The sequence below is a fragment of the Impatiens glandulifera genome, chromosome 8, assembly GCF_907164915.1.
Source record: "Impatiens glandulifera chromosome 8, dImpGla2.1, whole genome shotgun sequence".
NCBI lineage: Eukaryota > Viridiplantae > Streptophyta > Magnoliopsida > Ericales > Balsaminaceae > Impatiens > Impatiens glandulifera.
In genome coordinates this window covers 40,310,431-40,324,986 of record NC_061869.1, presented here as the reverse complement: position 1 = coordinate 40,324,986, position 14,556 = coordinate 40,310,431, and the positions used below count along the sequence as shown (strand labels likewise).

At 32.9% G+C, this 14,556-nt stretch overlaps 1 pseudogene; it reads left to right on the top strand.

Moving 5' to 3' along the window:
- The first annotated feature begins 7,978 nt into the window (after positions 1–7,978).
- On the top strand, positions 7,979–12,123 carry LOC124913330 (annotated as a pseudogene).
- Positions 12,124–14,556: the final 2,433 nt, after the last annotated feature.

Genomic DNA, 14,556 nt, shown 5'->3' with positions numbered 1-14,556 from the left:
CCATCTGATCTTTAGTAGGGCAGGTAGACTTAACATTCTGATCATCAATGGAACCCAAGATTTTCAGTTTTGCAACATTTCCCATTGAAGAACAAGATTCTAAAATTATGTTCTGTTTTGGACCCAATGGACTTTGAGCAGTTGATATCTCCAACTCTGTAGAGGCAATTTCAATATGACCCATTTTGCCCAGATCATCATCCTCTCTAGCAGGACCAGTAAGTTATATTTTCTGATCTTTCTCTGTACCTAAATAACCCAAACTGTCATGTTTTCCCATTTCTAAAACTAACTCCGGCCTTGTAATATTCTTTGATCCTACTAATTCTCGATCAACAGTCTTATTCAGCTCTATCATATTTACCTCAATAGGAACCCCAATACCAACTTCAGTAGGATCATTCAAAACAGACATAGATCTCAGTATAATGTTTTCACCCGATGCAGAAACAGACCCCAACATTGAGCTTTCAATAGGACCCAATAAACTTTTATAATTTATGTCATTTTCCTGCATTACCTTAGAGCCCTTTTGACAAACTATCTCTAACATTGGGACCGAATTTTCAACACAAGCAACCCGATTGTCATCAGTTTCAGCCACACAAGGTTTGCTAGTTTTTTAGAACTACATTTGACATTGTAACGAAATAACTCACCATTGCAAATACTACATTAATTATTACAATAATTATATATTTTTACGTAAGATAAAATTCAGAAAATATTTATTCTAAATATATCACTAAAAATGTAAAATTGTAAGTATGTTCAAAAGTTTTATAAATATATAACTGCAACTAATATAGTAATACATAAAACGAAGGACAATACAAATATCTATTAAGCTTCAATGTTTGCAAAATATTTAGCAATAACATATATTTTCATTGTTTATTGTATCAAATAATATATATATGACTGTTATGGTTGCAAATATAAATATGAAATAATTGTGATGGTTTTGTTAATTACATTTGTACTATATATTGAAGTAAGACAAATAAATAATTTTTTCGCAACTAGATCTGCAGTACTATGATAAAGTATCATTGCAAAATAAATTATACTAGTATTTAAAAATATATTTTGAAATATTCGAAATCTACTAGCAATAGAATTTGCAGTAATTTATTTAAATATTTAGTTGTTAGTTATTTTTAAACCCATAAATGTAAACATTGTTGTTATTCCTATAAAAAATTATCGTTCATTCTCAATAAAACTTGTAGTAAGTTATATAAATTTATACTTATAATATATTTTCAAAAATTTACCACTCATCAGTGCAAACTTAGTTGCTAGCCCTATTAAATATAATTGTTCATAAATTTCTTGTAATAACATTTGCAATAAGTGTTATAAATTTATACTTAGAATATATTTTCAAAATTTTGCGTAGCAAAATAATTTTCTCAAATAAAGTTATATAATTTTTGGTCAAACATTCAAAAAAAATGTAAAATAAATATTTGCAAAGCCAACAACTTTACCAAGCCCAAGTTCAGTCACCTTAATATGCTCCCAACAATGGGTGCTTATTGTCACGGCCCAATAGAATGCGGTGCATATGTCAAGTCCACAAGGTGCATCCTCTAAATATTTCTGGATTTTGTGGTCTTTTCCATTTTTTGGAACTCTCTAGAATTCTTTAGGCGTTCCATGTTGAAGGCAAGGTTATGGAACTCTCTAGATTTCTCTAGGAATTCCTTTTTGATAAAAGGTCATGGAACTCTCTATAATTCTCTAGGAGTTCCTAAAGTATGTATAGATAAGAGAACTCTCTATAATTCTCTAGGAGTTCACAAAAGTTGGTAATAGTAGAATTCTTTAGAAGTGTCTAGGAATTCTTGGGTTTAGGTTAGATAAAAAAGTGTCTAGAAAATACTAGGTCTAGGAGGATCTAGAATGATCCATACACTTATATATAAACAAGTCTTGGCTATTAACCAAGCACCATGTATAACACTCAACACTTGTAATACTTCACTCTTATAAAGTAATAAACAATATATTCTACAACATCTTTCTCTCTTAAGTATTCTACCTTCTTGCATCTTTTAGAAGGCTAACTAGCTAGGATTGTGGCAATCTAGCCTAATGTCGCACGGGACGAGGAATTATTCGGTGACCAAGTTTCTACCCGTGACAAGTGCTATCAGAGCAAAAGTGCTATCGTATCCACATTTTTTCTTCCACATTTAAAAGAATATCGTGCTAATAAGAGATGAATTCAAATTCCAAAGTCACAAAGGTTTTGACTAGCAAACAAAAGTACAAGAGGTCTAAGAGGGATACCGTCGAGAGGAGTGTCGACATGGAAGCGCGAGTGACCCGGATTGAGGAAGGCATGTGCGAGCACTAGGAGGCTTTCGAAGTTGTTAGCGCGGTGGCCGATAGGGTGACATTATTGGATAAGGATAGCAAAAAGTTAAAGAATGAGGTCATGGTGATCATTAACAATACTAACTATAACATTCAGGATGAAGTGTTGGGATCAGTTCGATGGGAAGTTAATGATATCCAGATGGAAGTGCTTGAGACAATCCGAGGAGAGGCTCATGCGATGTTTGACGCCCTTCGGAGGGAGATCATGGGGAGGCTAAAATCGATGGAAGGTCGGATTCAAAGGAATGGAGGGGAACTTAGAGGTGCAACACCTCATCAAACAGAAGTTCCCAAGCCAATTTCATTCAAAGGCTCGAGGAGTGCAAGGGAAGTGGAGGACTTCCTTTAGAACATGGAGAGGTACTTTACGGCATCAAGTATACTGAATGATCGTACGAAGTTAGAAACAACACCTTTCTTCCTACAAGATGTGACACTATTATGGTGAGGAGGCGGGAAGCAGATATTGAATGAGGTACACTATGAATGGAGACATGTGAAGACTTCATGATTGAGTTCAAGCGCCAATTATTTCTAGAGAATGTCGAGTTTGAGGCACAGAAGCGGTTAAGCCAACTTGTGCATAACAGGACCATCAAGGAGTATGTGAAGGAATTCCATGAGTTGATTATTGAGTTACCTAGTCTAACGGAATAGGAGGCCTTGTTCGCGTTTGTGAATGACCTAAAGACTTGGGCATAGTTAGAGTTGTAAAGGGCCAAGGTGCAGGACGTCTCTGAGGCAATTGCAGTTGAGGAAAGACCGATAGAGCTCAAGGTTTCTTTGGATAGGCCGAAGCTCATCCGAGGTGATGAGGAGAATGGTGGGAGAGACTGCCCACATGACAAGGAGAGAGGTAGGGGAGACCTAAGTACCTTACGGGAGAGTTGCCTTCCTTGATGCCCATTATGTTGAAGATGTTCTACTTTGTTTCGTCATTCACGCCGCCATAGTAAAGCTTTTATTCATAATGTTACGACTTCAAAATCATTCTAGCCCTGTCAAGAATAATCTCTTAAACTCGTGGGTTTTTTCCCATTTTTTGTAATTTTTAATGAAATGACGCTAAATCGTTTTTCCCAAAAAAAAAATTTCTTTAATCCCACTCACCTACTGCTTTAAATCTAAACAAACACTTCCGCACTTGAACTCCGTTCAAGAGTTTGTGACGACTTGCAAAGAATAAAAACATATATTAACTTCTAACATAGTTAATATCAAACAAAGTGTGTAAGTGTTCAACATAGTCAGACCCCGTCTCTATTGTTGTTCCCGATCCTAACAGTTAATTATATTGATTTTATGTATATAAAAATAAATCAAAATAATTATTTTAATTTATAAATTAGAGTGTAGATTTTTAGTAATTACACATGCGATGAATTTAGTTTTTTTTTATAGTAAGCCTTACCATAAGCTTTATTAAATGTTAACCTCTAGTCTGCATAGAATTTCATTTACAAATAGTTTTCAATATTCTCATAATAGGAAGTGATAGTGTCTTGATGTTTAACCATTATCTTCGAGTAAATGGATTGAAATATCACAAATCTAATGTGCAGTCACACCCCAATAAAGGAAGTGAAATTAAAGATTGCAATTTTCTATGTGTTAACTTCATGTTCAATTAAATCTTATATTTCTAAAACTGAGACAATTGTGAGTTTAAATGTGTAAACATGCATGTTGGTTACAATAAATGTTGCATTCTTAAAAAATGAACTATTGAAAGTTTCATTATGAAAATATCATCTATCTATACAGTAAACGGAGTGAAAGATCACGTGTCTCAATGGTGTATTGCAATCCACTAAAGAGAGTGAAAGAATACGCTTCGTAAACGTCATAGTCTTGTGAAAAAAGTAAAAGATCACAAATTTCATTATGTAATTGTCATTGTTTAATAAAAAAATGAAAATACCATGAGTGTGTAAAACGTCATATTCCAATAAAGGAAGTGAAAAATAACAAGTTTCATTATGTAACGGTCATGATTCAATAAATAAAAAAAAAAATAGATTTTTAATGTGTAACCGTAATGGTAGAGTAAAGCAAGTGAAAACCAAAAACCTCAATTTGTAACCATTCTATCTCTAACAAAAGGGAATGAAATAACTTGTGTCTCAATTGTGTAATCATCATGGTCCACTATAGAGAGTGAAAGAACACGAGTCTCAATGCGTAAACGTCAAAGTCTTGTAAACTTGTGAAAGATCACAAGTTTCATTGTGTAATTGTCAGAGTTCAATAAAAAATGAATAAATCAAGAGTCTCTGCGAGTAACCGTTACAATCTTATAAAGGAAGTGAAAGATCACAAGTTTTATAATTGAAATGGTTCAATAAAAAATGAAAAAAAAAAAATCATGAATCTCAATGTGTAAACGTCATAGTCCAACAAATGATAGTCAAGAAAAATATCACACGTTTCATTGTGTAACTGTCATGTTTCAATAAAATAAATAATAAAAAAAAAAAAACATTTTAATGTGTATTAATAATGGTCGAGTAGAGGAAGTACACTATATAACCGTCATATCTCTAACAAAATGATGTAAAATGTCATTTTTAAATTTCACTTATTACAATGTGTAACTGTTATATTTCGAAGTGAAATACTATTTTTAATTTTATTTATTTTAAAGATGAACTCATCACGCGACACAATAGAGACTAATTACCTAAATGAAGAGTGTGTAAATGTGTATCAGTCCTAGGTTATAATAAATGAAGGTTTTAGTTGCTTTTAGATTTAATGTTGAGAATACCATTTTTATTTTATTTTTATATTAGTTGATATGATCATGAGTTTATTAATTTTTAATTGTCCAATAATATAATTTAAAGATCAATTTTAGTTAATTTTTATTTTAATGTTGATATGATCATGACTATCTCAAGAGAGAATTTTATAGTTTATAAAAAATAAAGCGGAAGACTATTTTTACTTTTTTATTTTAAACTCAAAATGATCACTACTGACTCAATGTGTAACGTTTAGTTCAAATAAAAAAAATTAAAAGACTATTTGTTTGTTCATTTTATTTGAAAATTGATACGATCACGAGTTTCACAATTTTTAACCGTGATGGTTCCAATAAAGGAAAATAAAATATTGTATTTAGTTACTACTAATACTAGTGTTACCTAGTTTAATGACCACTTTTTTAATAAAGGAAATGAAAGATCATATACAGTTGTTTAATTTGTAATTTACTAAAGTTTAAAGAGATCTGTTTAAAAGTTAATGATTTAATTATACCATGAATTCTATTAGTTTAGTTAAGAGAATGTTATAGAAATTAAAAATCATGAATATTTTGTTCAAACTTTAAAAGAAGCTCAAATCATTAAAATCGTGTAAATTTTATATAAAATCTCAATTTAGATAAAATTGATTTTTTTTTTTACAATTTTATTAAAATTTTTGTAAAACAAAAAATATTATAAGTAGATTTACAAAAAAAATCCTAGTGATATAATTAAACTTGAAAAAAATCATATTTACAAGGAATTGAAAATTTTATGTATCATATTTTCTTTTTTAAAAAGTATACTAATACGGTGGTAATAGAGAAACTTCTTCAGTTAAATCATAGCATTGTTTGTGAAAATCAATTATGAGACCTAAATCTCTTAAGTTTAAGTTTAAAGTAGATTAAAGAATGAGAATATCATATTGATAATCGCCATAAATATACATTAATCAATTAAACCTAAATAATGTGTGAATACTAAATATTCATATATATGATAATATTACATACCAGTAATCTAATTACATGTTTATGACAATATCTCATTTCATTACAAATAAGTTTTTATTACTATAATAAAAGTAAAAAATATTTATATATTTTTTTCATTTTTTGTAACTTGTTAGTCTTGTTAATCTAGACTAATTCAGAAAAGTTCAAACATAAGATCTCTCTATTATATTTTTAATTTAATTTTAGAGATTATTAATGTACATTTATAACCCAATAAAAATAAAGTAGATTAAGGGAAAATAATTTAGTTAGTTGTCACCCATTAAGTAGTTACCTATAAGACTAATACAAAATTCACTTTAATAAATAATACTTTTTTTATCCAGTTTGCTAGGCCAACTTTTGTAAATATATATTAATCCTAAAAAATGCTAACATTTAATCTTATTATTATGGTTTCAATATAATCGAGGTTGAGATATTTAGCGATTCTTAATACACACTTGCAATCTTTTTGAATCTAAAGTACTAATCTTGAAAAATGCTAACAATTAATCTCATGTTTTCAATAAATGGAACTTGAGACCTTTAGGGGTTATTAGTACACTCTTGCAGTACTAAGTAGTTAAATAATTCAAAATTCACCATTTATAGTTGTCATAGTTACATAATTTAAAATAGTTACTTAAGGTCAATTCCAACAAATATTTTAAAAGTAATAGTAATAAAACTGTTTATATATACCATGCACTGAGTTTGATTCTTTCTAGTTGAAAAAAATATTTGAATTATTTTTCTTTATTTTGATCAAACCTTTCAAACTCTAATTTTATGATTCCTTACTATTAATTAGTATAGTATTTCCTAATAACAATTAATATATATTGATCTTATCAAGAATTAAATAATTCAATTAATCAATTAAAATATTAAATTACTTCTATTTAATTTCTTTTTACAAATTTAAATATTAAATAAAAAATATTATTTGAATAATTTATTTAATAAAAAAATATACAATTTTATTATTATTATTTTTTCAATTCATAATTCAAATTTTAATTAACTAACCCCAAATCAAACAAACGTCTAATATTTAATTATCTAAACAAATAGGACCAACATACAATTAAATATATATATATATATATATATCACATGTAGCAGCGTGACGATTTAAGTCTAAAATAATTATTATTGTAATCTATAAATAGGTTTTTTATTCAAGAAAAGTAAAATAATTCTACCCAAAACTAGGAATGCTTATTTTCATTTTAGTTTCCCATATTTTATGGTTTTATTTTTACTTTCAACTCGTTTATTACTTTGTTAAACACTCATTTTTTTTAAATTTTTTCAACTCGTTTATTACTTTGTTAAACCCTCTATTTTTATTGGCGTTGTATGAACTATTAAGGTATATATTTATATATCACTTCCAATTATATATTTTACAAATTTTGAATTGATTTTATTTGGAAAGAGATGACTATAGATATGTATTGTCAAATTAAAAAATAAAATAATTTTATAACTGAAACAAACTTTAAGAGGGAAAGGGCACGTGTTATGACTTATGAATGAAATGGTTGGTGTTCTTTTCTTGTGAAGGGATCATCTGCTACCAAATTAGCCTGTTACCCTGTTGCCTCTCACAAAGAGGGGCAATATGGAGTGTTTCATTTATTTACCATATTACTCCTCTCTTTTTGAGAGGCAACAGGGGTAGCAGACTAATTTGGTAGCAGAGGATCTCAAATGTCTTTTCTTCTTATGCTGTATATATATATAAGACAAATCCATGAACTTGAATACCAGCAACTTGAACTTAATCAAGAGAGAGAGAGAAAGAATTTATTTGTTTGCTTCCATTTTGTTTCCATGGCCAATTTACCTCACTGTTCCTCTGTGAACGCTGCTACATTTGGCAGTATCAGCACCTTTCCCTGCCAGAATGCTCGGAGGGAAATGCGATTAGCTGAGAGGTTGGTATTTGATATTACCAATCATGATCTTAGAGAGAACGCCCTTTCTGAGTTGGCCAAGGTTCATCTTTTACTTTTGTTTTCCAATTTCTTGTGTTGTTTTGTTTGATCCAAGATTTACCAATGATATCTGTTTCTTTTGTTTGTATGTTTAGAAGAGGGAACTGTTTCAATATTTAGGTTCATTGTTGTGGCATGATGTTACGATCCACGAATAAGAAAGTGCACCTTTTTTGTCCTATGGAACACTTCGGCTGGTTTATGTTTTTTGTTGAATAATTCTGTTTTGTTTCCTTTCTCTCTTATTTCTCTCAAACCGAATTCTGTTATTCTTTTAAAGTTGTTGTAATAAGTTAGTAACCGAATACTCTTGGGTAATTCAGCCGCTTTAAATGATGATGTCCACCCCACTTTTTGAGGCTATGAATTGAACTTGTGAAAGTTGTTACTTAAGTTATTCTCTCGGCCTTGAACCTCTTTCTTGGACTACTAAGTGTATTCAAGTAGTATTCTCTTCTCACCCCGGTTTTCCTCCCTTTAACTTCAAATTCTCTCCTCACTCTATATCCGCTGTGTTTGAGCATTGAATTTCATCCTTGGTCCCAACAATCAAGAACCCGTTTCTTGAATTAAAGAACTCGAAAGGCTCGGTTATAATTTAAAGCTTAACATATTGGTATCAGAGCTGGTCGATTCTCAACATGGTAGAAACTCGTCAACAATCGGAAATGGATACGCTTAGGGCCCTTATTGAAAATATGTCCCAACAAACAGCTGCGATGCAAGATGCCATAGACCGAAGACTTGATGCGGCTGAAGTAAGAATGACAGCCTTTTTTGAGCGGGGCATCTGGAAATATGCAAGAACCCCGCCACAAACCCTACGATGATAATTCTTGCCACGGTCCTTCCCCATTTATGCCCCAGCACCCTAGCCAGAACCGCGATCAACACAATGTTCCTCCCACTCGGCTAACCATGGTCGATTTTCCTCGGTTTGATGGGTCGGATGTCGAGGGCTGGATAATATCTACCGAGAAATTTTTCAGGGTGGACAAAACTACGGATGCCACTAAATTAGAAATTGCCCCCATTCACTTCTCTTGCGAAGCAAGAATGTGGTACGTGTCATATTTTCAGAACCGTAATCATATGGAAGCATTATCTTGGGACGTGTTCAAGAGAGACCTTATGACTCAATTCGGGTCATCTATACACGACACACCAATGAGACAACTGATGAATTTGAAACAGGTTGGGTCGGTTGAAGAATATAATCTGCATTACATGTCGATCTCTCAAAAACTCTACAGCATGCCAAGGGAATACGTCATAGATTGGTACTTGTCCGGTCTAAGGGAGGAGATTGCAAACTGCATTAGGTTGCGATTCCCGAATTCTCTAAACGAAGTCATGGCCATGGCTAAAGTCCAAGAAAGCAACATATCGGTCCCTAATGAGTAGTGGTAACTTGTACAGCGCTGAAGCACCGTTGCTGCCCATGCCATCCAATATCAACACAGTCGGGCCGAGCACCAATACCGACTTCAAGAATTCATCATATGGGTCCTCTTCAAATGCAAACCAGGGTCATGTTAAGCAATTAGACTCAACCTCAATGGATGAAAAGCGAAAGAAGAGCCTATGCTACTCTTCCAATGAAAAATGGCAACCAAACCATAGGTGTAAATCAAAGTTATTCATGGTCTCAGCCAATCAAGAAGACCAAGAACCCGATCAAGAACCTGTTTTTGATGATCTACCTTCGTTGCTCGGCCCAATGGATGAACCAGCCATATCCTTACATGCCTTGACCGGTTCTAAACCTTTTCAAATGCTCCAGATTTTTGGCAAAGTTGGGAACCTGCCGGTAGTGATCCTGATGGATACAGGCAGCACCCACAATTTTATCAATAGTAGGATTTTGGAGAAAATAGTCCACAAAAGCATAGCAACTCGGGTGCAATCGGTTAGAGTGGTCGATGGGTCTAATGTGTTATGCTCTAGTGTTTGCAAAGACTTAAAGTGGTCGATGGAAGGCAATAAATATCAAACAGAAATGAAGGTAATTTCCATGGACGGATATGATATTGTGTTGGGAATTGAATGGCTGATTACTCTAGGCCCGTAATTTTGGGACTTCGAAAAGCTGACCCTATCTTATGAGAAGTAAGACAGAACCACGGTCCTAAAGGGGATTCCTCGGTCGCAGGACACTTTGATGCATGGAAACCAGCTGAAAAAGACTATAGATGAATGTAGTGTTGCTGCCAAAATGCAAATAAAGAGTAAACACGAAGGCCAAACTATTTCCCTCGCGGCAATGACCTTGGAAGATATTCCTGAAGATCTAATTAGAAGTTATGGCTCCATCGATGCCGTTGTATGCTGGTTCGGGAAAAAGACTTGGCCTGAATTTTTGATAACACTATAGAGTATAATCGAAGTTGGAAGAAATTATTTTTGCACTAGGTGCTGGAGACATTGCAGCAACAAAGGTCAGCTCTAAACACTGAAAAACTCGACCTTGGGTGCACAGAATTTCCTTACATGTGCGGAGTGGCAAGGACCCAGCCAGTTCCACTACTGAAACGATTCTTCTGAAAGTTTTTTAAGAAAATGCGGTCCTATGCTGCGACCCTTGCTGAATGTGCCGAAGCCCGACCGAAGCAATAATTTTTTGAAGATTGAAGATGCACATTAGAGGCTGACCAGTCCACGTTCTTTTCGTCGAGGGCGACGAACTTCTAATGGGGGAGCTGATGTTACGATCCACGAATAAGAAAGTGCACCCTTCTCAGTCCTATGGAACACTCGGGCCGGTTTATGTTTTTTTGTTGAATAATTCTGTTTTGTTTCTTTCTCTCTTATTTCTCTCAAACCAAATTTTGTTATTCTTTTAAAGTTGTTGTAACAAGTTGGTAACCGAATACTCTTAACACATTCTTTCGGTATTATGGCTGTTTTCTTGCAGGTACTTCTTCTCCTTCCTTGTATAACTCTTTTGTTTGAGATTTTTCACAATAAATAAAGTCAATTAATTTTTACAGGAAATCATGGCTATTTACCCTAACCTATCTCTCCCCACTCTTACTTCGTCCCAATCTAAACGGATATGTAATGTACTTGTGCTCTTGCAATGCATCGCATCTCACAAAGATACAAAAAAATTATTTATAGATGGTATTTAGTATGCTTTCTCAAGTTTGATTCTTATTAATAAGGTTTTCATTAAAAGGGTAATGATTATTAGTGTTTTAATTTTGAAATTGCAGCCGAAATTTCTTTGTTCATATATCCATTTCTTAGACCAAAGAGCAATTTAAGGTCTTTCGAGTATTTAAGGCTCACTTGTTTGGGTGTGATAGGTGCCATGGTAGAGGTACACTAACTAACTACAATTAAATTAATTTTCTTACCAAAACCTTCTATTAATTTTGTTTTAAATTTTTTCTAGGTTAACAATGCTAAGGTTATTAATTACCTTCTTAAATCGGAGATAATGCCAATGTGCTTGAATACAATGGACAATGCTACAGAGTTATCGAAGACTGTTGCGACGTTTATCGTCCAAAAGATTTTGTTCGATAATCCTGGTCGCAATTATGTTTGTTCGACGCTAGAGCGTTTTTTGGCATTGGCCTAGCGTTTGGATAATATGGTGACCAACTTGGTTGAGCAGCCTTCGCATCGGAGGCTCAAGCATGTTGTTAAATGTTACATTAGACTATATGAGTATCAAAGGTATATTTATTGTCTTTTTTATAATTTTATGTAATTTTATTTATATAAATTTGTTTAAATTATTAAATGTTATAGGGCACTTGAAGCTTTGAAGGGTTGCCTTCCGATAAAGCTGAGAGACAGTACATTTACACGATCTTCCCATGTAAGTTTAGATTTATTTTTATCGTAATAAAGTATGGTTATATATATATTTATATATAGTCCTTCTCTAGACCTAATAAGAATGAATATTTGTAGATGGATCCGACTACTCGAGGATGCCTACTCCAACTTCTGAGGAATGTTGAAGAATAATTAATTTGATGTTTATATATTTGAGGTTTTAATGAGTTATTTGGTTGTAGTCATTTCAAAGGCTCTCATAAATTATAATGACATTTGTGGTTGCTATATATGGTTTAAATTAAGTTTTTAATATTATAAAGTATTATTTTATTTTTGTGTTATGTAGAATAAATTATCACCATGATAGATTCATAACAAAGGGTAGTATCATTAGAAAATGTGTTAACTAGAGTAGGTACTTGCTTGAGTAGGTATTTGATACTTAAAAAAAGTATACAAAATATTATATAAAGTTATTCCAAATAAATTATATCATATTTAAAGTTATTTTAACCATTGGACTACCTCAAATACAAAAATTCTTAAGTAAAAGAATAAATGTAGGTGTTTTCTGAAAAATATTTTATCATTTAAAATTATTTTAAAATATATTTGTTTGAAAGAAAGTTAACCCAATCCAAGAGTAATAATCTCACTTAAAACTTAAGATGGACATAATGAAAATTAAACATGACTTTAACACTTAAACAACTTAAACAATTATGGTCATTTCATTAAAAATTACCAAAAATGAGAAAAAAATCACGAGTTTAAGAGAACATTCTAGACAGGCCTAGAATAATTTTGAAGCTGTATCATTCTAAATAAAGCTAAAAAGCTAAAAACGTAAATAAACTATCTTATTACAATACTTTCAATTCTAGTGAGTTTAGTGAAGATGGTATTAGACACGAGTTGTCTAGTTCTAGAACTCCACAGAAAAATAGTGTTGCTGAGAGGAGAGTCAGAACACTGAAGGAAGCAGCAAGATCTATGCTAGACAACTCAAGTATTTCTCAGAAGCTATGGGCAGAACCCATAAACACAGTTTGCTATACACAAAATCGGTCAATGATTAATAAACGCTTTTACAAGATACCTTGTGAACTCTTTTATGGAAGCATTCCAAAAGTTTCATATTTATTTTCGGGTGTAAGTGTTTTATTCACAACAATGAGAAAAATCATTTGACTACTTTTGATGCTAAAGTAGATGCTGGAATCATGCTAGGATATTCCTCAGACAGTAAAGCTTATAGAGTGTTTAACAATCAAACACTAATTGTTGAAGAATCTTATCATGTTGTTTGTGATGAATTTGTTGAAAATAATTCTGACGAATTCATTGAAATTGCTAACAGATTAAAAGCGACAAGTCTTGAATCTGATAGTGATGAAGAAGCTCTGGCCAATATGAAACATTCGTCTGATCAGATGGCTGATCCGATTGAGAGTCAACCAGACGTCCAAACTACAAGTTAGCAGATAGTTGACAATTCGGCGTCGCGGGGTCATCAAAACAGACGTCTGATCCTTTTAGACCAAACTTCAAATGGAACAAAAATTATCCACCTGAATTGATAATTGGTAATCCTAATGCTCCTCTTAGGACCAAACACTAATTACTGGATGAAATTGAAAACGCCGCCTTTATTTTTCAAATTGAGCCAAAGAAGATTAATGAAGCACTACTTGATCCAGAATATATCAATGCAATACAAGAGGAATTGAATCAATTTGAAATAAATAAAGTGTGGCATCTAACACCAATACCGACTAATCAATCGGTTATTGGAACCAGATGGGTGTTATATAAAATTAGACCGGTTAAATAGGACTTAACAAAAATAAACTTCCTGTGCAGGAACGGTTAAAGAATCCAATCGGTCAAGTTACTCAACCGGTCAAGCAACCCAACCGACCATAAACTTAACCGATAAAGAAGACAAGATCGGTCAGACAATAAGGCCAAAATCGTTGGACATTCGGTCAACCTGAAGTCATGAAAAACCAGAAGTTAAACTTAAACGACCGACCGGTGCAAATAGATATTTTGAGTATCTGTTAAAGATGATACCAAAGGACAGATCCTAGTATTACCATATCTATACAAGTCTGAGGACAATCTGCAGGCGGCAGAAGATCGTCCGACAGGATCTTTCCACTCCGGGATAAATCAGAGACGCAATCCTCCAGTTACAGGCAACTGTCCAACCGACAGTTGCCATACTAAGTAAAAGACAAACCTAGCCGGTTTGAGCTATAAACTGGAAGTCTAGACCGCCAGGTCTGAATCACTGAACCTCTTCTCAGCTAATCAGATTCAAGGTGATGAAATGTGACCGTTGGCACATTTCACCTATAAAAGAAGGAGCTGAAGAGAACTAAACGCGGTTACACAATTCAGAGAAGCTCTCAACAACCTAAGTCAAAAACTGTGTTTCATCTCTCTAAGATTAAGAGCTCAGGTGTGTGTTTGAAGTTAGATTACAATTTCGGTTAAAATTGTACGGGTGTTATCGAGCAGAAAATAAGTCTCGATCGGATTGTGTTTGTGTATTCATTAAGTGAATATCCTTATCGCGGTTTCGAGAGGAAGGGGTGACGTAGGAGTTTTATCTCC